Raw genomic sequence first — 25,614 nt, forward strand, 5'->3', positions numbered from 1 at the left:
TGCAACTTTAGTTTTCTAATAGACATTTTCCTTACCCATCTCTCCTTATGTTTAGAAAGATATGTAAATAATTTTACCTACTTGTACTATATTTAAACAACTAATAATAGCACTTTCTAAATGATCAAAGTAATTTATCATTTAATAACATAGCATATATATAATATATGAATTTAAAATATTTATATTTATATTATATAATTATGGGCTACCATAATTTCCATAATGGAAATTATTTTTTTGAATGAACATCATCTATATAGTTTTCTTAGAAAGGTAACAATAAAGACACTCACAAAAATAACAAAGCACCTTTGTGGGAGTTTGTTAGCTCCAAGAAGATATTCCTACAAGATCCTCTATGTCATGAAAAGAACATTTATCACAATGTTGTATGAAATTCTATTGCAAGTAGGTGGAAGTAATTTTCTGGCTTAATCGAACCATATCTAGTGACAACTTTTGATCAAAAATTTTCCCAACTAATACCATTATCAGCTAAATAAGGAAGTTCGAAAAAAATACAAAAGTATCCCATTTGGTAAGATGCAACTTTTAGTTTTCTAATAGACATTTCCCTTACCCATGTTTCTCCCCTTTTCTTTAGAATGATATGTAAATAATTTTAACTTCCTATACTATATTTTAACAACTAATAATAGAACTTTCTTTATGATCAAAGTAATTCATCATTTAATAACATAACATATATATAATATATGAATTTAATATATTTATATTTATATTTTATAATTATATATAAAAAAAGAATACATACATACATACATACATATATATATATATATATATATATATATATATATATATATATATATATATATATATATATATATATATATATATATATATATATATATATATATAAACTTTAGAACAATATAGAAGATAAAATTATTCTTACATTCAAATAATATGAAATAATAATAAAAATTATCTAGATAAAAAAATATTTTAGGAGTCTAAATGCTAAATTACTATAATTACACATGATCTTTGTGGTATACCATTTATGTCTATTAAGAATATTAGATTGATCATTACATAACACTTAGAGTTGGAGAGGTTATATAAACATAAATTTAATAGTGAAACATCACATTGGATAATTGCAACCTAAAATGAAGACAATAAAAAATTGCTGGATGAAAAATAACTCTAAGAGGAAAACCCCATTGTCTAATGAACTATATAATTAAATATGACATTAAATCTAAAATCATGTTCAAATTGAGGAAAATAAAGATTAAAAATTGGACCATGTAAAGGGGTCTATAGAAACCAATATCTTGACTGAATTTTACTAATAAATTTTTTTTTTTTAAATTGAGAAATTTACATTAGACTAAATCCACTTTTTACATGCTTTCTACGATTAATTTTTAAATCAAAATAGTGTTCATTCTACTAAATTATCTCTCACTAGATTCAATGGAATATTTGTTTTCATTACATTTTCTAGAGTACAAAAAGAACAATCAAATATTCGGCTACAATGTCAATCAAGAATGCCATTTGACCTCATGAAGAAGTACTTAGAATTAGAACATCCATCTTTGTAGATGGAGTAAGTCAATTATGATTTTTTCATGAACTCCAAAGAATCTAATAATAAGATCCAAAGATTTAGTTTAATATTAATACTTGTTTATTACATCATAAAATTGATCATTAGAACAAAATCTCGTATTTTCATCTTTTGAATTTATACATGTAGGCATCATACAATTCAGAGTTACAATCTAAAATTCAGAGTTACAATCTAAAATTTGGCTCAATTCTATGGAATAGATGGAGATTTACAAAATTTATAGTTCATAAAGAAGCATTATTAGCTAAGGGGCTCTTCAGTCATATAAAGGTTCTTAAATATGTTAAGAATTAGAAAATTGTGAACGACCGGATGTCAATAGATAATGTTAGTTTTAGGCAGCTTGGACAACTATTCATCCATATGTGATTAATTGGAAAATAATTGTTAGTGTTGTGAAAAATAATTATTTTTTAATTAATTGACTCCTTCTAGAAGCCACTAGTAACCTATTGGTTAGGTTGTTTTAAGTGAGAAACAACAAGAAACTTCTTGGGTACAAAGCAACTAGAAACTTCTTGGTTGTGTTGTCTTGATCAAGAAGCAAATAGAAACCCCTTGGTTAAGTAGTATAAAAGGGGATCATAAGAGGCATTTGGAAAATAGAAAAAAGATAGAGAACAACAAGAGTTGTAGAAGCATTTGTAGTGTTAGCAAATGATTTTGTAGTGATAGCAAATAGTCTTGCAGTGTTAGCAAGGGTATAATGATAGCATTGGAAATAGTAGTGGGGAATATCAATAGGATAAATTAGGAGGTTGCCTAAATTTTGCCAGTTATAGGAAAGGAATTTTGTATCACTTGATTTGCTGAAGTTAATATATTTTCCATTTGCAGAACTAGTTTTCCCTTAGGGGCTTTTCTAGGGATGATTTGTCCAAAAATATTGTGTTCTCTGTTTATGAATTTCTTTTTGTATTTTTGAAGGTTTTGTTGTGTTATTTCTCGATATTTGTTGGGCATTTATTTTCAGAAATTTAATAATCATTTACGATAGCATATTAATAACCAGTGACTGTAATAGTGTTAATTTTCACATGGTATCAAAGCATTGTTGAGAGTAGAAGAGTTTTTCGAAATGAAATTTTGATCTCTTTAGAATTATTGCTTTAATCCCTAAAGATGGCTTTAGCTAGTTTGAGAGATCAAGAAAAATTTGATGGTCCCTCAAATTTTGGTGTCTACGAGGCCAAAATTTCTTTATTGTTAGAAGAGAATGGTATCAAAGATTATCCTACCACTACTATAGTTATACCTATATATGTTATAAAGCTTGCAACATATAAGAAGTATAATGCCAAGGCGAGGAGGATTATCCTTGATGGTATCAAGGATCATATTATTCCACATATTGTAGAGCTAGATACAAAAAAGAAGATGTGGAGCGTCATTCTAAATTTGTACTAGAATGCTACCTCTAATAGGAAGATGATTCTCAAAGTGAAGCTAAGCAATTACCTGGCTAAACTAGGGAGAAGATGTTACAAGTTACCTCAACAAAATTAGACTTGTCAAGGATGAGTTAGCAATTGTTAAAGATAGTCCCAGTGACGATGAGCTAGTGAGAATAGCCCTAAATGGGTTTACTAAACAATGGAGTGTCTTTGTTCAAGTTTTGAGTGGACAAGATACTATATCGAGTTTGGATTGACTATTGACTAATTTCACTCAGGATGAGTTTAGACTAAGTCTTGTCAATGGGTCCAAAAAGAGTTAGAAAAGTGAGGTGGAACAAGAAAATTTTTCCCTAGCAGGGAAAGGGAAAGAAAAGAAGGGATCTAGCTCACAAAGTGAGAAGAAGAAGACAGACCATTCTAAGGTCAAGTGCTTTGGATGTCACAAGTATAGTCACTATGTTAGTGATTGCCTAGGAAAGAAGAAGGCAAAGAAGTAGGTGAAAGCTTCAACAAGTGCAGAAAAACTCTCTAGTAGGCTGGAAGATGAATTTTCACTTATAGCTTGTATGGTGAGCTTAACCTCATAGCTTATCTGGTATATAGATAGTGGGGCATCATTTCATATGATAGGAGTTAGAGAGTACTTCTCTAGTTATAAGGAGGAGAATACCAATATCCAAAATTTCTATGGAACTCAACCTGATTGGGAAAGGGACTATTCAATTTTAGAGGGAGAATGGAAAGATAGTTTTAATTCATGATGTATTGCATGTGCCAAGCTTAGGTATGAATTGGATTTCAGTATTTGTTCTTTAGGATAGGGGGTATAATTTATTCTTTAGAGGGTCACATGTGTTGATTAAGAACAAGGATTGGAATCATCGATAATTATTGGAGTTAGGACTGGTTACCTTTATAGGTTGTAGTTTGATGCTCTTAAGGCACTCATGAGCATCACTAACTCTAGAGATCTTGGAGAGCTATGGCATAGGAGGATTGGCCATATTAATCACGGAGCACTCAAATTTCTTCCTGAGATAGTGATAAGTGTTCCAAAGGTGAGCATAGAGAATGATGATGTATGTAATGGATGCATGTTGGGAAAGTTTATGAAAGCATCTTTTCCAAGGAGTGACACAAGATTTGAAGGTGTTCTTGATCTAGTACATTTTGATGTATGTGGACTGATGTCAGCAATGTCTACCAGAGGATATGAGTACTATTTTACTTTTATCAATGATTACTCCAAAAATACCTGGATATACTTTTAGAAGACCAAGGATGACATTTTTAGTCAGTTCCAAGAGTTCGAGGCTTGAGTGGAGAACTAAACAAGAAAGAAGATAAAGGTTCTTTAGTCAGACAATGGATGAGAATACAATGCAAATAACTTCTAGGAGTTATGTACCAAGGAAGAAATCAAGAGAGCGTGGATTGCTCCTTACAATCCATAGCAGAATGAAGTTGCTAAGAGGAAGAACCATTCTATATTAGAGGTAGCAAGAGCCATTTTACATGACTAGGATATGCCGTGCTACTTATGGGTAGAAGCATGTAGTACAATAGTCTACATTTAGAATAGGGTTCCACACAAGGTACTAGGAAAGGATGACACACAAGGAAGCTTTCACAGGTAAGAAGCTTGATGCTAGCAATATTAGAATATTTGGACATTTGGCATATTTTCATATTCCAGGTGATATATGTACCAGGTTAGATTAGACTATTGAGAGGGGGTACTTTGTTGGGTACAATGAAACCTCAAAAGCATATAGAATTTTTATCCTCAGGACAAGAAGAATTATTGTCAGACATGATGTTAAGTTCATGGAGGACAAGGCATTAGAAGGTACAGAGATTTACGAGTAGATGATCAGAGTGAGTAGCTAGTAGAAACTCTAGGGTCTAGTCAAGCACAAAAGACAGCAAGTACAGTAACCACTACAAGTGTAGGCTCAAGTGGTGAAGCCTCATAGAGCATGGAGTAATAGGTGCAAAACGAAATGCATCTAGAAGACTTAGAGGTTGATATCACATCCTCTACAATTGGCAGTGGGAACTCTAAGGTTTAGGAGACACTAAGGGATACTCAGGTGTTTGTGGGGGCTCTTAGGAAGAGTACTAGATGTAATACCCCAAAATTGGCTCATTGCCATCTCAACCAATTCTGGTCTATTTCTGATCAATCCTAAAGTCCTATTCCATTAGGCAAATTCTTATTTGGCTATTCGCTACTTGACTTAATTGTCAAATGCAGAAAATCCTAATCTACATTCATCATGCTTATTATTTAATTCCTATAGTATTTACTCATATTAGTCACATTAAACCTATTAATTAATATTTAATTTAATTACTAAGTATTTATACTTTAATTAAATTAAATTATATCTTAAGGCTAATGTACTATGGAATTAAATTTATTTAATTTAATAAATGTTCCTATTTTAATTAATTAAACAAAATTATTTAATTAAATGGAGAACTTACTTCTAATTAATTAAACAAAGTTATTTAATTAAATGGGAAGCCATTCCTAATTAATTAAATGAAGTTATTTAATTAAATAAGAAAAGTGTCTCTAATTAATTAAAAGATTATTTAATTAAATAGAAAAGGTAGTTATGAGAGCATATCTCATTTTATTAAATTAAATATCTCACCAAAATCTCTCTTCAATTCAAGAAAGGAAATTTTCAATTCACTATTGATCAAAAATAAGTTAAATCAATTAACACCTTATTCTACTCAAATTGAATCAGTTAACTCCTTATTTTACTCAAATTGAATTAGTTAACTCCTTATTTTACTCAAATTAAATCAGTTAACTCCCTTTAATTTGGGAATCTTCCTTTATGACTGAACTTGACCTTTAATCCTAACCATTGATTGAAATTGATCTCAACCGTTGATGGATTCTAGGAAAGTCTATTTAAGAGACCCTCATCTATTCATTTTAAAGGGAGGTTGAATGAGAATTTGCATCGAATTGCTACTAGATTGTGAAATCATTTGAGCTCCTTACTTTCATAAGATATTCATTTTCTAGTTTAATCTTATTTAGTATAATATGCATACATTTTAGCATAGCTTTCTTTTACATGTTCTTAGATTAAATATGCATTTATCATTCTAGATTAATCTCCATTCTCATATAGATTAGTCACATTTTCTTTCAAATCCTTTGTTCTTAGAGGGTTTGGTTGCTTAACACCTCAAATCTAAGGATATCTAACAAGCAATTCCCTTTAGATAGAAGGCAACAGGTCGCCTTTCCAGCTGATTTTCGGATGAACAATCCAATGTTTATTCCAGGATGAATCCACAAATAAAGACTATGTTGAAGTGTGTGTGTTATCATAGGCCTCATTTTCACACATACATTTCTGGCACCCACTATGGGGCAGGAAAATCAATTTTTTTGGCCTCTTTCTGTATTTTTAAATATTTTTTTTGGTTCTCTGTCCGTACTGTTTCGTACAAATTTGAGAATCTTCGCGTGAGACTGTTCATTTTCACATGAGGATCTAGAATCTTCGCGTGAAGATTCTTTCCACATCGCGCAAAACTTCGCACAAAACCTGTTTCCTCATGTGAGTCGTAATATAATTTTGCGCAGGTCGTAAAAAATTTTCACACGGACTGTCAGGAATTTTGTGTGAGACTGCTGACAGAGCCTATTTTTGCATTGATTTTCTTTTTTTCTAGTTTTTCTGCTAACTGCTCACTGTTTCTAATTTTTTGGAACAGCATAATAGCGGTTTGTGGGAAAATTGGGAAAGCATGATAAAGTTGCTCAAAATAGGTAAAACATCTACTAAGCATGTTGCGAGGATTACCAGGTAATTCTCTTTGACTGATAACACTTCATTTGGAGCTAAAACAAACATATCTTGTGTAAAGCTTGTGTGTTTCCTTTCATGTTCTCATTTTACAACACATGCATAATTTGGTACTAGGTTGTGATCTCCATTAGTTTTCATTTAGCAAGCTTAGTTACTAGTGATAGATCTAATTAGCTATTTTTGAGTTATTGGACTTGCTAATCCACTGACCCCTCATTCCACCCTATGGTTGCCAGATTAGCACCACATTAAAGGGGAGGGTTCAACAGGAAAGAAGTGTTAAAGGCTCCACAAGGCAACCCTGTTGTGCTTTCTAGAACTCACTAGTTTATGAGTTGTGGACTCATTTTGGCTTGTGTGAGGGGTTAAATGTTCCACATCACAATAGTTAAAGCATTAAGTGTACCACCTTGTGCTTTTTGATTTTTTTTGGATAGATTTTCTTTCGAGAATTGACATATATACACACATAGTAATTAAGCCCCCATGAACACTATTCGTGGATCTTGAGGGAGTGGTTTCCTAGTGAAACTCCTCCCTAAGATGGATTCCTTGTAGGTGGCGAGAATACTTTGAGCATCTTGCAAATAGATGAATCTTCAACTTATTGACTGAGGCATCCTTTCTTCGGAGAGGTTGATAGATCGCTAGGAGTTGATATCATAGATCTTTAAGAGATAATCTTAGTTTAGTGTGCCGGATTAATCTGTCTGCTTTGATTGGGCTAAAGGTGAAAAGGTGTCAAAACCTTGAATCTGGAAGCTAAGTCCCCTTGTGGTACACTATTGTGAGTCTCTCACCTTTAGAGAGGGTTAACTATAGCATACAATCCCTCTACAGGGAAAACTATGTTGACGGAACCTCGAGCGGTAATAGCCATTTTTGACGTGGTAGTGACAACTGCTATATAAATCTCCTTGTGGAAGAAATCTCCATGGGTGTGGTTCATTGTGGGTTGTCAGATCTCACTAGTAGTTCTTGAAGATTAAGTTATTGGACTATGTTAAAACCTTGGTCATAAAAGTTGCAGAGTCAAACCATTACTAAAAACCTTAGAGAAGCCAATTTTTCATTTTTTAGGAATGTGTGCAATGATTGCAAAACTCTTTAAAAACATACACAAATAGCTCTCCTAGGGATTAACACAAACTAAGTCACTTGATTTTTCATGCACAAGGTTGCTTTTTCCCTTGCTCATTATTTTTAGACATGCTTGAAATCACTTACTTGTTGTTCTACATGCATGTTTATCTGCCTAGTTATTGGAACAAATTTTGTTTTTCGTCAAAATTAGTTGTTGTTATAAAACTGGTCTGCATTTGCACACGAAATTATATGCTCCTCATGCGAAATCATTTTCTTCTCATGTGAAATTAAATTTCTATTATGAGTCTTCGTGCGGCCCTATGAAATTCTTCACGCAAAATTAAACTGCTCTCACTGACTTTCATGTGAGATAGAAACTTCTTTGCATGGCCTATAAAACTTCTTCGCGTGACCCGTAAAGGTTTTTTGCGCGAGACTTTGTATCAGCATTACCAATTTGGGTCTATTTTAGCTATCTGCAGCCTACACACTGTCATTTTTTGCATTCATTTATCGCTCTCTACTTGTAAACAATCTTGAAGTAGTGACACTTCACTTAACTAAAGACTTGTGTCTTATACCTTGACTAGTCTCGTCTCATAAGTAATTTTTTTGGTCTTTGTCTTAATGCTTGTCATACTTTGTGTCGTAGTGGTCATAATATTTGGCTATTCTAGCCTTTAAATTAGACCATTTGTGCCTTAGTGAACAATATTCTTACTATTATCTTGTCCTTTTTGAGACTCAGTCTTAGTGTAGTCCTTATCCAAGTTCTAGCTTCTTGTCCTGATCTATGACTGTCACAACCAGAAGCGACAATGTGTGTTATCCTGATAACCTTAGATGTGGTTGTGCTAGGGGTCATAATCATAGTAGAGGTCACTTACCTTTCGTTATGCAATCTGTATCCAGTTTGGCTAGTGAGGCATCTTCACAATCTTCCTCACCTACCAGGTCATCTCGAGTTCAACAAAAATTTTCCAATTTGCAATAAATTAGGAATCCTTTTTACTAAGAGGATACTGAGACAGGTAGAGGTCCTGCATTCCCGAACATGATGTATGATCCTTTCTCTAGAGACCCTTTTAAACACAAAACATGGAAACTAAATACGTTCCTATAATAACTAATCGTGAACTTGAACAGGGTAGTCATAGTCGATATCAAGAACCACCTAGGGATGACAAAAAGAAAGAAAAAGACTATGACATTGATGAGGAACAAGAAGAGGTGGAAATCCTCCCTGAACACATAGCAAAATGTCAAAGAGACAAAAACTTTCAGAAGGTCATGGGAATCCTAATCAATGAAGAGAAAGAAAAATACTTTCTCAAACTTTCCCAAGAGAGAGCAAAGTTACCTTCTCATTTCAATGTAGAAACTATTGTCAAAATTGAAGAAGAAACTAAGACCTCCAAACTCAAAAAACAATTGAAAATTATGCAAGACCAATTGGCTCAGATGATGCATGAGAAAGAGAAACCCACAAAGACATACACATTGGATGCTCTTTGTTCATTTCCATTTGACAAAAGTATAAACATGCTGCCTTTCCCATGAGGCATAGAACTACCCAGATATGACAAGTACTTTGGTACTACTGATCCCGAAGATCACTTGCAGGAATTTGGTGCTTTGTCTATGGAGTTTATACACAATCAAATGTACCTCACACATTTATTCCCTAGAAGCCTAGGTAGTTAGGCTTTGGAGTGGTTCTCACATTTACCTCCTAGTATCACGACGTTTGACAAAATTGCCAATTCATTTGTTCAGCAATATTCTCATAACATTCAACACCCTATCAATATTCAAGATCCATGCAACCTTAAAAAAAAGTTTGGTGAACCTTTTCTCACTTTCCTCCAACGGTGGAGACAACTATACACTAAGTATTTCCATAAAATCCCAGAAATAGAGAAGCTTGACATTTTCACTAATAACCTCTTACCTAGTTTTGGGTATAGAGTTCAACTACAAGGTCCACGTACCTTTAAAGACATGATTACATAGGCTATCCATATCAAAGAATTTATGGTCAAGAAAGGTGAGCTCACTCTTTAGAGAGACACCAAACAAGGTTCCACTTCCAACAGGGATAAAACCAAACATGTCAACAAGAACTGAGAAATTGTAGATGATGGGGTTGTTGACAATGTCACACCCAAACTTGCTAAAACAACATTTAATCTCATAGACTGCCTCAAAGCAACCAAAAATGTTGAGAAGCCTCCCCCTGACAACAAGGCTTTTGGGAACAAACTAAAAAACTCATGGACAACACAACCCAAGCAAGAGTATATGCCTTTGGGAGAAACTTTGGATGTGGTTTACAAAACATTTCTACAACACAAACTTATCTCACCAATGGATAACCCTCGTCCCTATGATCCACAACCACGTCCACCATGGTGGAATGAGACCTCATTTTGTGAGTATCACCAAAACAAGGGACACAAAACCCGCAACTATATAAACTTTAATCATAAAGTCCAGGACATGATTGATGTTGGTGATCTTGTGGTAGATGGACATAACAAAAACTCGGACCACAAGGCGTTCAAAGAGCCTTTGCCAACTTATGAAAAAGGAGAGACTTCGAAACTAGAACCCTACAATAAGGTCAACTATACATATTCCAATGATGACAATGTCATTCACATGGTTGAACCTGTAGATTCTGAATACTATGATGTTATTACCATAAAGGGCAAGCAAGATAACAACAAACCCAAGACACCGTTTGTCTTGAGAGTCCTTACTTCCAATAAGATGGATAATGCATCTTCGCAACACTGTGCTAATTCTATTACTCGCTCTCATGCAAAGTTTGTGCTCAAAGGCCTTGCACCTCCTACTTCAAATCTTGAACAACACAAAGACAAAGCCCTTGCTGGTACATCTGATAAAGGTGCAAAACACACAACAAACTCGACTACAACTAGTTATAGTGTTCTTGATTAGTTGAAATGAACTAATGCTCACATTTTCATATTTGAACTACTTAAAATCTTGCCTGCTCATAGGAAAATTCTAGACAAAGCCCTCACTGAGGCAAACGTTCCCCAAGATCTTCATCTTAAGCGATTTCAATCCATGGTAGGTCATCTGACCTCACCTTATCTTATGACTTTCTGCGAGGAGGATGATAACTTGCTGAATCATCCACACAATCAACCTCTACACATTCAGGTTATGATTCACTAGACACATGTTCGTCGGGTACTCATTGACAATGGTGCTGGCGTAAATATTGTCTTTGCTGCTCTACTTAGACAATTGGATTATCCTGAGGACTTTGTTGATCCTTGATGAAAGATCACCATTAAAGCATATGATGAAGTGGAACGAAAGTCTTTAGGTCTTGTGATCTTACCAATTCACATCGGTCCTGTCGAAAGGGATGTCACTTGTTAGGTGCTTGACATTCTCTTAGCCTACAACAATCTATTGAGACCACCATGGATACATGAGATGCGCGTTGTGCCATCCACATATCACCAATGCATTAAATTCCCATTTCATGGTTTCGATGTTACTATTCCTGCCACTACTAGCTACACTTGCAATATGCTCAAAGTTGTTGAAACTTTCATCCTTGCTAACCATGAGTTTACTAATTGTCACGACAATAAGCTGAAACAAATTGAGCAGTCATTTAAATTGAAAGAAACTCGTATGGGAGAATACCACATGGAACCAGTGTTGTTATTAACATCTCTTCTAAAGTCCCCTTGACATTATGGGAGGCCATCAGAAGTAAAGAAGCCATTCATGTTGACACCTTAGATCAAGTTTAATGGCTCTTTTGTCAAGGCTACAGTTCCCTTAGAGGATGAAAGTGAAAATAGAGCCATTGTTGCATGGATTTACAAAAAAGAAGCTCCACTGGACCTAACAGAAAAAGCTCGAGAAATCACTCCTAAGAAATATGGACCTAGTCTTAAGCTTATGAAGCATTTTGGTTACAAGGGAACCGGGCCTATTAGGTGCAATAACAATGGTGTAATAGATCCTATCAAAGCAACAGCTCGAAGCAACAGTGAAACAATTGGCCTATGGTTTAAGAAGGTTCCTTTCCATTTGGGATCCATTAAATTCTTACCCGTACCTGAGAGTTCATCTGAAAATGAGTTACAATCTGAGTCATGTACTCGCGAGGAAGAATTTGATGATGAGGATTCCTACCCTCATCCTATTCCTTATGATCTCACTAAATTCTTTGCTTAGCCAGATGACTTTGTGCCACATGTTAGCACTGTGGATGATACTAGTGATTCTTCTAAGGACAATACTGATCAACTCAAATATTATTTAGAAAAGGGAGAATCTAGTCAGTCATGCCGTATTGAGTATTTGTGTAAGAATCCAGAGGCTGAAGGAGAATATGTCCCTATCACTATTGGGGAGTTCTATAGTCTCTCACCATGTAGCATCGATTCTCATGAATATAAGTTTGACAATCTTTCAGAAGTGACTATTGATAAAGACATTGACCAAGTGCATGTCTATGAAAATCAAATCAAAGTGGGTGAAACATCTAGGGTTAGGTCACGGGGGTCTGATCCAACTAGTGTCCTAGATTTGTCAATTACTAATGTTCATACTCTGAGGCATTTGAATACACCTATGGATGAGGTCATCGTAGTTCTCAAATTTCTGGTCCACACACTTAATGACTATACTGTGAATGCAATTGAACCAGCTACTAGTCTCTCACTTGCATATCTCGAGCTTATAGACTGGAACCCCAATGCATCTAACAAAGTCCCCACATTCCAAAATGACTATGCTCTTGCCTGTTACCTAAATGCTATCAAACCTATAACATCTTCCACCAATGAGCAGAGTATCAACATGACTGAGGCCGACATCAAATATCTCACTCACATAATTAAAAAGAAAAAATGCAAGAGGTCTGATGATTAAAACCACATTGTGGCAGTGTCAGATCCCAAAAAAGTAAAAGCAAAAGACATATCCAAGGATGAAAACCTCTCTGAGGTGCCTGTAGATGAGATATTTGATGTCCTTCCCAGTCACTTTTAGGAGAGATCATCAGTGTTATGAGAGGTGATGCAGCCAATTAACCTAGGGACAGAAGAACATCCTCATGTGATACATTTGGCGCAGTCACTATCACTTGAAGAGAAGGAACAATTCATTGCATTTTTCAAGGAAAAGAAAATAAATTTTGCCTGGACATATTTTGACATGCCAGGATTGGATCCTGATCTTATCATGTATCACTTGTCCATAGCACCAAGCATCAAACTAGTTAAACATAAGCTTCAGAAAATGCACCCTCATGTTGCATTGCTCGTCAAAGAAAAATTGGACAAACTTCTAAAGGCTGGTTTCATCCATGCAATTGATTATGCTGAATGGATATCCAATATTGTTCCTATTTTCAAGCATGATAAATCTATCAGGGTTTGTACAGACTTTCATGATCTTAACTTGGCATATCCTAAAGATGACTTTCCGCTCCCTAATATTGATATGATCATGGACATGATGGCTAGCTATGAGATGTACTCACTTATGGATAGTTTTTCTAGATACAATCAAATAAAAATTGTGCTAGAAGATCAAGAGAAAATGCCTTTCACATGTGCATGGGGAGTCTTTTGTTGGAATGTGATGCCATTTGGTTTAAAGAATGCTGGTGTTACATATCAACAGGCCGTTACTACAATTTTTCATGACATGATGCATAGAACCATGGAGGACTATGTTGATTATACCTTGGTCAAAAGCGCTAAACGCAATACTTATCTACAAGATTTGGGTCCCATCCTAGATCGTTTGGAAAAATTTAGTCTTCAGCTCAATCCTAAGAAATGCACATTTGCTGTCACATTAGGGAAATTGTTAGGATATATTGTTTATGCAAAGGGAATTGAAGTAGATCCAAAAAATGTACAAGCAATAATGGACATGCCACCACCTCAGAACATCAGTCAGATGAGAGGACTACAAGGAAGGATTCAATCTATTTGCAGGTTTATTTCACAGTTGGAAGATAAGTCACAACCCTTCAAAAAGACCCTACATAAGGGTGTGAAATTCAATTGGAGCCAGGATTGTGAGCAAAGCTTAACACAGATCAAACAATATCTTGTCAATTCACCAATCCTGATGCCTCCTATGCATGGGAAGCCTTTACTTTTATAAATTTTAGCCACTGAAACATCTTTGGGAATCTTGTTGGCTCAGGAAGACAATGACAACAAAGAAAGAGCTATTTATTACTTGAGCCGAACATTGGTCTCTTATGAGAAAAACTACAACATTATTGAGAAAGTTTGCTTGGTAGTTTTCTTTGCTTCCCAGAAGTTGAGACACGACATGCTTGCCCACACTTCACGGCTTGTGGCTAAAATAGATCCATTAAAGTACTTGCTCAGTAAGGCAACTCTCATAGGAAGATTGGCTAAATGGGTCATGATACTAAGTGAATTTGACATCCAATATGTTGAATGCAAAGCTATAAAGGGACAGGCAATTGCAGACTAGCTGGTCGAGGCACCCATACAAAGTCTTCTACCAATGAACATTGATTTCCCAGATGAGTCAATTCTAACACTCACACACCATACCTGGGTTATGTTCTTCGACGGGTCCTTCACACAACAAGGATCAAGTGCTAGATTACTCTTCATTACACCACAGAGATACTCATTTCCCAAAGCATACAAGATTATGTTTCTTTGTACAAATAACATTTCTGAATATGAAGCTTTGATCAATCGCATGAAAATTGCAGCTGAATGGAGAGTAGACCAGTTGGAGATCTTCGGTGACTCTCAGCTTGTTATCAACCAAGTAAATGATGTGTATCAAACAAAGGATGAGAAACTAATTCCTTACAAACGCATGGTTGATGACTTGACAAAGTATTTTGCACACATCACCTTCCAACAAGTTCCACACGTAGATAATAAAGCGGCTGATGCCATGGCCACTCTTGCCTCCCTGCTACAAATGCCAAAAAATGATCTCCAACACAAGTTCTTGGTGGAAGCGTTACACTACCCAGCCTATGACACACCTGATTCCAAGATGATCTATTCTATTATATGACAAGAATCATCCCACTACCATCACATCTATTCTTACCTTCATAATCAAACCATTCCGGAAGGTCTGACCTGGAATGAGAAATGTTACCTAGTTTGTAACGCTTCACATTATGTCATTATTGTTGATGATCTATATAGGAGAGGTCTCGACAAAACACTCCTTAGTTCTTTAGAACCTGACAAGTCCAAATGCACACTAATTGATGTTCACGAAGACATTTGTAGATCTCATTCCAATGGCCTGACACTAGCTTGCAAACTCCTTTGTGCTTGTTACTATTGGCCCAAAATGGAGCAAGAAGCTATTAAGTATGCTAGGTCCTGTAAGCAGTGTTAGCTATATGGGAATCTCATTCATGCTCTAGCTAGAGAGCTGATTCCATCTACTACAACATGGTCATTTCAACAATGGGCCTTCAATTTGGTGGGGCAAATTCACCCAACCTCTTCCAATGGACATAAGTTCATTATCATGGCTATAGATTATTTCAAGAAATGGGTAGAGGTAGTCCCTCTCATAGTTGTTGATGGCAAAACTGTAGTTCTTTTCATTACAAACTACATCATCTATAGATATGGTGTACCATTGTCAATCATTACTAAAAATGGAGGATTGTTCAAGAATAAAGACCTCAAAGAACTATGCAAGAAATTCAAGATTAGACAACATTGGTCTTCCATTTATTACCCCTAGGGTAATGGCCAAGCTTAAAAAATTTCATCGTATAGTCAGTAAGTCAGGGAGAGACTGGCATCTCCAGATCAACCTAGCCCTGTGCGCATATAGGACAAGCATTAGAACTCCAACTGGCATGACTCCTTTTACATTGGTGTATGGGACAGATGCTATCCTTCCAATAGTGGTCAAGATTCCTACCTTGAGAATCTCCATGAAAGGCCTTATCATTTATAATGACTACATAATAGGTCGGCTTCAAGAGCTTGTGTTACTAGATGAGCGACGACAAGTCACATGTGATCATCTATGAGCATATCACCAAAGAATGGCACAAAGCTACAATCGAAGGATCAGGCCATGTGACTTTGAGCTGGGTGACCTCATTCTGAGAGAGAATCCTAAGAATCAACAAAAACGAATGCAAAAGGAAAAGTTTGAACCAAACTGGCTAGGTCTATACACCATTACTGCAGTACATAGATCTAGCACCTATAAGCTTTCCACAACCAAAGGAGAAGTGCTTAAAGGGCCTATCAACACTCTCCACCTGAAGTGGTTTTATAGTTGATTTAATCTCAGCAAGCTCTCTGTACATATCTATGTGTCCTGAAAAAAATCTAAAAAGTTGGAAAAAGTCTTGAAAAAAATTGTTACCTTGGTGAAAACCTAGCAATAGGTGCCTTGGTAACACCAAAAAAAGTGAAAATCCAAAAAATGCAAAAAAAATTCAAAAGAGAAAAATACAAAAAAATTGAACAACAAGAAAAGTGCCATTGCTGAAAACCTGGAAACAGACACCATGGTAGCAAAAAAAGGAAATCCTGCCAAGAAGGTAAAAACTTGGTAAACAAGTGCCTATTGTTCCCAATGCTCCATCTTACAGCGCATCTTCTGGCTATTCTATATTGTCACTTTCATGCTTTTGCTTTCCTACTTTTCTTGCTCATGTATCCATGGATTGAGTCTTGTCACAACTCGGGGGCATCCCCCCTTTATGTCACTATTTTTCAACATTCTCCTCATAGAATCTCCTTCGCAACAGTCACCAGTGGTCCTCACTGCATCTGCCTACTGTTGCAAGTGTCACTTTTTTTTTAAGATTCTCCTCATAGAATCTCTTTCGCAACGGTCACCAGTTGTTTCAACTGTGTTTGCCTACCATTGCTCGGGTTATGTCTCCATATTCCTTTATGGAAGATCTCTCTTGCATCAGTCACCAGTCGTCCTGGCTATGTCTACGTACTATCGCTTAGTCCTCTTTAGGTTTTTCATTGTGATTTTCCTCTTTGACCTCAGTCACCAGTTGTTCTGATTACGTCTTTCTACTGTCATCACCCTACTAAAGAGATTTCTTTCAAACATGTTCTAGACATTGACACTTGACATCAATCTCAAAAACATTGAACTCAAAAAAATGATATAGTTTTTTGGATCTGTTGAGCATTTTCTTTGTTTACTTTGTTTTGCTTTATCATATCTCCTTGAACAACTCAATGATGTCATTTTTGACTAGAGAACTGATGACTAGGGCAATGATCTTTTCTTTGCTTTCTATCTATGGTTTAGTTTCAACAAGTTGATACATTCCTATAAAAGGGGTGTCCACTATAAGAGCCTCCATCTCGTATTGGATGGTCGTGTGTACCTCAACTCTGTTTATACAGATACATCAATAACATTGGTTCTTCTCCTTATTTTTTGGAGTGAACTCTTCATGCTATAATACATATTGATACTCATCCTATTAAGTGAACGTACGGGTCACTGCGAGTGTATCTAGCACACTTTTGTCTCAGGTTACGAATGTAAGGGTCATTGCGGATAGAATGAATACTAAGTACTTAGCATAAGAGGGATCTCCTGTGTGTTTGGTGTGCTTGTCCTACAAGAAACATTCAGGTCATCCTGGTGTTTATGCTCTGATGCTTATGTTAAATTGCTACATTAAAAGGGACAAATGTTCTAGTCATTTTCGCTTCTTGTGTCTCGAATTCTTACATTTAATCCCGACAACCCAATAACGTATGTTATATTCATATTTACATGATTGCAATGTCAGTGGGAATTGTATGACCTACGAGCTTTGTTCTATATCCGATGATGATTAAATATTGAGGCTCGATAACCAGACCTAGGGTTGCATTTAACATATACTTCACTTGCATAAGTATGCGATTCAATTGCAAATCTACTTTCACCTTCTTTGATGAGGGATTGTTGATCTCTTCAAAGTATCATGTTCTTTCACGAACTGTACAAATGATTGATTAATCACCCTCTTGGCTACTTTGGTTGCTGTGAACCCATTTTTTGGGATCGAATTCAAAATCTAACACACTTAAGTGGCTCAAAATGCATTTAAATTTTTTTTGTGCAATCCAAATCTTTCTAATATTTTGCAATTCTTGCAATCTTTTCAACTCAAACTTGGTCTTTTGGATCTCAAAATCACTTCAGATCAACCTCCAAATTTCTTTTGATCATTCTAATCTCTTCATATTTCTTCAAATAATTCTGATCTCTTTATATTTCTTCAGATCGTTCTAATCTCTTTATATTTCTTTAGATCATTCTGATCTCTTTATATTTCTCAAGATCATTTTGATCTCTTCATATTTCTTCAAGATCATTCTGATCTCTTTATATTTCTTCGGATCGTTCTGAAGTCTTCATTTTCTTCAAGATCGTTCTATTCTCTTCATATTTCTTCAAAATCATTATGATCTCTTTATATTTCTTCAGATCATTCTACTCTCTTTATATTTCTTCTAATCATTCTAATATATTCTATATTCTACTAAACCTTGGATTTCTTCTGTATCTTTCATCACTCTCCTTACATCATACTTTCGGTGTGTTATCTTTCGATTTCACTCCCAAGGGGGTAGGATGATTACATCATTGAAATAAATTTCAACTCATTTTGAGTCTCATTGCTTGGGGCATCTGGTTCCCATTTTATGTCCTTCTCACTTGGGGCATCTTGTCCTCCTCTTTCTGGCATCCTTGTCATCTACTTCATCTTTTCATCATTTGATAACATCTTATAAATCTTAGTCTGATGGATAAGTATCGGGATAGTCTAAATCCTGACTCCTGAGGATCAAGCCTCATTCTGGGGATGATTTTATGACTCATATTTAGATTTTATCAACTTAGGTATCTATATGTTCCACCTGGATCCCTTAGGATTAAGCTTCGTGCTAGAGATGATCCTGAAAAGCTTATCTATTTCAACTTAGGTATCTAGGTGTTCTACCTGGATTCCTTAGGATTAAGCTTCATGCTAGAGATGATCCTTAAAAGCTTATCTATTTCAATTTAGGTATCTAGGTATTTTGCTTGGATTCTTTGGGATTAAGCTCTACTCTAGAGATAGTCCTTAAAAGCTCATCAATTGGTCTCCGTAGAATCAATTTTGGAACCAATCTCTTTTTTTTTGGAGAGAGGTTGAATGAGAATTTGCATTGAATTGCTGCTGGATTGTGCAATCATGTGAGCTCCTTACTTTCATAAGATATTCATTTTCTAGTTTAATCTCATTTAGCATAATATGCATACATTTTAGCATAGCTTTCTTTTACATGTGCTTAGATTAAACATGCATTTCTCGTTCTAGATTAATCTACATTCTCATATAGATTAGTCACATTTTCTTTCAAATCCTTCATTCTTAGAGGGTCTGGTTGCTTAACACCTCAAATTTGAGGATATCTAACAAGCAATTCCCTTTAGATAGAAGGCAACAGGTCACCTTGCTAGCTGATTTTTGGATGAACAATCCAATGTTCATTCCAAGATGAATCCACAAATAAAGACCGTGTTGAAAAGTGTGTTAGCATATGCCACATTTTCATGCATACACTAGACAGCAAAGACAACAAGCCAAGTTCAATGACTATGTGGCATTAGTTAGTCAGTTGGTAGATAGTAAACCTTCTAGCTATCAGGAGGCTATAGAGCATCAAGTATGGAAGGATGCTATTGTTGAGGAATATAATTCAATTATGCAAAATGATGTGTGTGATATAGTTCCTAGACCAATAGATAGAATAGTAGTTGGATCACACTAGATCTATGGGTAAAAGCACAAACTTGTGTCACCCTTGTACAAACTAAAAGACTAAAAAGAGTCTAGTTGTACACATTCAATGATATAAAACTAGTGTGATTATTCAAAATTTTAAAATGAAGTAAACTAATAAAATGCATAGAAATTGATGAATTTTAGGATTATAATTTTTAATAATTATTTGGAATAATAAATTATATATTTTCTTATTTTTTAAAGATAAATTTTAGTTACCGAAAATCGCTAAAAATTAGGGGTCTAGTTCCCACCACAAAACTATATGGAAGTAAACTTATTTTCCTTTGATCTTAAATTATGTTATTGATAATATATGTAGCTAAAACAATCAAAAATAAAAATAGGCTTTAGAAAAAATATTTTCTCTTTTATAATGATTCAAATTTCAACTTATTCAAATCAATAATTTTCATCCCCCACCACATTTTTAAAAATAAATCTATTCCAACAAAAGGATAAATTATAGATTCTAGAAGAGGACTCTCTCTTCTAAAATGTCATATAATTTTTAAATATTTTTTATATTAATTATTTTTTTTCCTTCTCAAAATTGACATCTTCTTGAGTGTTAAAATATGTACTTGTAGTTTTTTCTTATTACAATATACTATATCTAATTAAACAATATGAACTCTATATGAGAATATTCTTGACTTTGAGCTCTATAAAATGGTGTTTATACATTATTAAAAAACTATCATAATAGATAGTAAGAGTTGTTGAAATATTAGTGTTTAAAAATAAATGTATTCTTTTAGTAATTGGATACTAACTAGTATAAAACTTACATTTAATAGAATTCTCAATTAGAAAAGTGTGACACTATATATAACTTAGTTAGAATAATTTTATTAAAATTCATATGTTTCAAAAATAATATTTTTTAGATAGAATTCTTCAAATTCAATTGTTCTAATAAGTTAGCTTGAAAGGTGACATAACTTTGTACTCTTACCCCTATAAGATAAAGCATGGTGCAAATGGTAGCATCGAGAAATACAAGACAAGGTTCATGACCAAGGGGTTCTCTCAAAAGGAGGAAATAGAGTATGAGGAGACATTTTCTCCAATGGCTAGGTATACTTTTAAATGAGATGTGATCTCATTTGCAGCACAACGAGATGGAAAATCTATCAAATGGATGTCGAGACAGCATTCCTTAATGGTGAGTTAAAGTAGGAGATATACACAGAGCAACAAAAATACTTTGTAGCACATAGTAAAGAGACCCAAATGTGTAGATTGAAGAGAGTATTATATGTTTGAGGTGAAGGTATTAGGTTGATGGGCTATACTAATGTAAATTGGGTAGGAAGTACAATGGACAAAAGGAACACTTTAGGGTGTTGTTTTAGTTTGGGATCAAGAATTGTATCTTGGTTCGATAGGAAGAAAAAGTCTATGGCTCTAAGTTCAAAAAAAGTAGAATATATAGCAGCTAGCATGGCGACATGTGAAGCTATATGGCTCTGGATGTTATTAGTAGTTTTATTTGGTTAGAAGGTTGAGACTACTATTATACACTGCGATAATTAGAATTGCATCAAGTTGTATGAGAATCCAATATTTCATGATAGGTCTAAACATATAGACATCAAATATCACTTCATCAAGGATTGTGTGCAGCAAGGGGTTGTTCAGCTATAGTACATACCTACAAAGGAGCAAATAGTAGACATTCTGACAAAGGCATTGGGGAAGGAAAAATTCATCTTCTTCACAGATATGTTGTGTGTCATGCAGAACAACTTCCTCATTGAGAGAGAGTGTTAGTTTTAGGTAGCTTGGGCAACTATTCATCCATATGTTGTTAAATGGAAAATAATTGTTAGAGTTACAAAAAATAATTATTTGTTAATTAATTGACTCCTTCTAGAAGCCACTAGTAACCTATTGGTTAGGTTGTTTTAATCAAGAAGAAACTAGAGAATTATTGGTTAGGAAGCAACTAGAAACTTCTTGGTTGAGTTTTCTTGATCAAGAAGCAACTAGAAACCTCCTGGTTAAGTAGTATAAAGGGGGTCAAGGGAGGCATTTGGAGAACAAAATAGAATAGAAAACAACAAGAGTTGTAGAAGCATTTGTAGTGTTAGTAAATGAGTTTGTAGTGATAGCAAATAGTCTTGTAGTGTTAGCAAGGGACAATGATAGCATTGGGGATACTAGTGAGGAATATCAATAGGAGAAATTAGGAGGTTGTCAAAATTATGCCAGTGAGAGGCAAGGAATGTTGTATCTCTTGATTTGCTGAAGTTAATATATTTTCCATCTACAAAATTTGTTTTACCTTAGGGGTTTTTCTAGGGACGATTTTTCTAAAAATATCATGTTCTCTATATTATGAAATTCTCTCTATATGTTATTGGTAAAGTTGCAATTGTGTTATTTTCGACATTAGCTGTAAATTAATTTCAGCAGTTTAATAATTGTTTACTATATGAGATTAATAGGTAGTGACTACAACAGTGTTAATTTTCACAAATAAACCCCTATGTATGTATATTATGTAACCACGGTCAAGGTTGATGTTGTAAATTTTGTGGTTGCTATATATTTTGAACCTCTTTTATTAGGGTTTGGAAGAATCATTGAGATAATGTTTGATGTACTTAGAACCTATGCCAACTTCATTTTTGTCCCATCTTTTAATTTTAATCCCCAATTTCAGCATATCTTGGGCATTCCCTACTTTGGAATAAATTGCATCACCCATTGTAGGCAATGCACTTGCTGCTTTAAAATAGTTCAATTAGACTTTGTGATATAGGTCAATTAAGCCAAATCAATATTCTCAATTCACTAAATTTTATTTTATTTTTTGTTAATTTTTTATTTTATTTCATTTCATAGCCAATTAAATCAAATAGCTAGTCAAATAAGATTGAGGCAAATAAAAACATCAAATTTTAAATATTATCTAATGTGTCCAACAATGTTGCAAATGGTAGGCAAAGTGTTCACTCTTTACTTGTTGGTAAATAGATTTTTCACTATGAAATTACTTCTGAAAATGACCACATTCATCCCATGAACAATGACAACTGTGCTAATAGCTAGAGAGATCACAACTAATCACTATCATATTACAATCCTCCTCTATGTTTGAGAGGGGCAAATCCCTTGTAAGATCTAGGTATTTATGGTTTTTCAATGAAAATGTATTCAAACTTAGAAGATCAAAAGAAATCTATTGATGATAAATGCACAGCATGACTTCAAAGCTTCCCTAAATTGATACGAACTATTTAATGAGAGCAACAGAGAACTACTCTTGAAAGCTATCATTAAGAAAATGCTAATTCAACAAAGAATCAACAGTTTGATCATTTAGAGGTATGGATAAAGAACCAAAAATGCACAGTCCTTTATTTTCTTGCACCAACAACATAAACAAAAACTTCAATTACAAAGACAACCTTTATTCACACTTTTAGAAAATTGTCTCATCACAGAAACACTAGTATTCCCTTATTCCAAATTCTAAAAAGTCCTCTATTACATGACTTGAGCCTTGCATTTATAGGCTCTAGTAGATAACTACATATAAGCTACCCTTTTAGGTTTGCAACTACTCTAAAAGTAACAGTTTTGGCTATAGGTTCATAACCAACTCTAACTTTTGATGCCTAACCATAACTAACAAAAGTTAGACTAAAACAAGGTTAAAAGTAAAGTTGGCCACTTTGCAAAAGTTTTAAAAAAAGAAAAATCTGAGACAACTTTAGACGCATCTATTTCTAACTTACAATTGATCTCCTATGCTTTCTCTTTGAACTAGAGGTGCTATTGAGAGTCACTGAGTCAGGTTTTTCCTCTATTGAGAGTCACTGAGTCAGGTTTTTGTTATATGATTAGAATGATTTGATGACCTCTGGAAAAGGTGATTTACTTTCTCTACTCATCATCTGCCAAAAATCTGTAATATCCATGTGTCCCATTTTTTTGTATGCAATATCTCGGCAAGCATGCTTGTAAATATCACAAGAGGCCTTTTTAACTTTGAACATGTATTTCATCGTATGCTTACCAAAATCCTTGTTTAATCCTCTTTTGAATTCATATTTTCAAACTCTTGATTTCATCTCCCTTAGATAATCATAAAGCACAATTAAAACGTCAACTTTGAGTGCCGGTTGCAACATTTACTCGAAATATTCTGTCAAACAATTTACATGCTTTCCTTTCAGTTTTTCCACATTTTGCAAACATTTCTTTCTGTACCTTGCATAAATTCCTTGTCATATCTCCAAGCGTACTCATTGACTTCAACAATTTAGGGATGGTTTAGGGACGGTTGAGATTTATGAACTGAATGTCATCCTCGATCTCGTCAATGAGTCGTTGGATAACTTGAAGAGGGATTTTGTGTTTTTCGTACTTCATAGAGAATACCATGGTCAAAATTAGTCCTCATACTGAAAAATGCTTTAAACCAACTGAACATACAGATGATTTTGGACCCAGTAACGAAACAATCTTTTGAGTGATTTTTGCTTGAACAGCTAGCAGATACCTGACACCTAGAAGAATGCTCCCAATTCATGTCGCATTTCCATCTTTACATGAGTCAAAAATCAACTTTCAACGTCTGTGTTTTGCGCAGAGAAGTTGTGTGCTTGGCCTACAAATCCATTCTCCGCATAGTCATAGATTGAGATTGATTATGTGTGAAACTGCTCAATATCTTTATGGTCACCTTTCATACCCATCTTGCCGATATTTTCCCTCTGTGAATGGACAAGGACCGATAGATGAGGAATTCATTGGAGAGGCTGGCAGAGTAGTCCAAGGTGGCACGTCTTACATCTTCTTTTAACTTTCAAGGTTATTCCAGCATATGAAGAAAAATAACAATGGTGGTGGAGTGACATGTTTCACTTAGCATTTTATCAGACAATTTGAGAAACACTTCACTGCATATGCTTCCACGCTGCATTCAAACGGAATAGATGATTGAACATCGCTCATTTTATTCGTTTGAAAGCCTCAAATGTCGCACTCTGCATACTCAAATCAGTGAACGCATGGTGAGCTCAAGTAGAGACAACACCTTGTAAATAGTTCACATGACTTGCCAAAGGCTTCATTCCAACATTTTTCCCATACATATCGCACTACACTCTCGGATTTTGTTGTTGATGGTTTCAAAGTTGGAACGGATGTCTATGTTGACGTTAAACTTCATGAGGTGACAGGTGATGCACTGCATCGCCTTCCCTTCGGTATGCCCAAACATCACAGAAATGTTGCATTGGAAGATCCTGAATCTCCATACATTAGGTCAAATAGTTTCCATACATCATTTGGGAAAACATTTGAGCATCCAAATTTCACAACTGCTCCATCGCGGCTTGATTACTGGATTTTTTTTTTGTCTCTGTCAACTACTTCAGTTCATATAAAGGCACGATCTCACACATCATCTCCGCTGAATGATTTCTTTTATGAGATTATGCATTCATTCCAAGGAAGATGAAGGATGGAACCGCAAGATAGTTATGGACCTTGGGTTTACTATGGTGTGGTCACTATTCTTCATATCCTCCCAAGAACTTCTTTGTGCACAATCAATTCTTATTAACTAAATAAGAGGTTAATAACCATCTTCAATATGTGTGCTTTGAGAAAAAAACAAAACTCAAACCTGAACTTCGTTTTAGAAGTTTTAGTACTTAGAAAGATGGTTTTAGTACATGGAGATAGAGAGTATTTTGAGTACATGGAGGAGAGAGTGTTTGAATAAGTGGAGTGTGAGAGTCTTTGAGTGTGTAGAGAGAGAAAAGTACCAAGAGAGAGGTGGTTTGATATTTCAAATAATATCCT

The sequence above is a fragment of the Cupressus sempervirens genome, chromosome 7 (assembly GCF_028749045.1).
Source record: "Cupressus sempervirens isolate cs-2001-9-10 chromosome 7, ASM2874904v1, whole genome shotgun sequence".
NCBI classification, from domain to species: domain Eukaryota; kingdom Viridiplantae; phylum Streptophyta; class Pinopsida; order Cupressales; family Cupressaceae; genus Cupressus; species Cupressus sempervirens.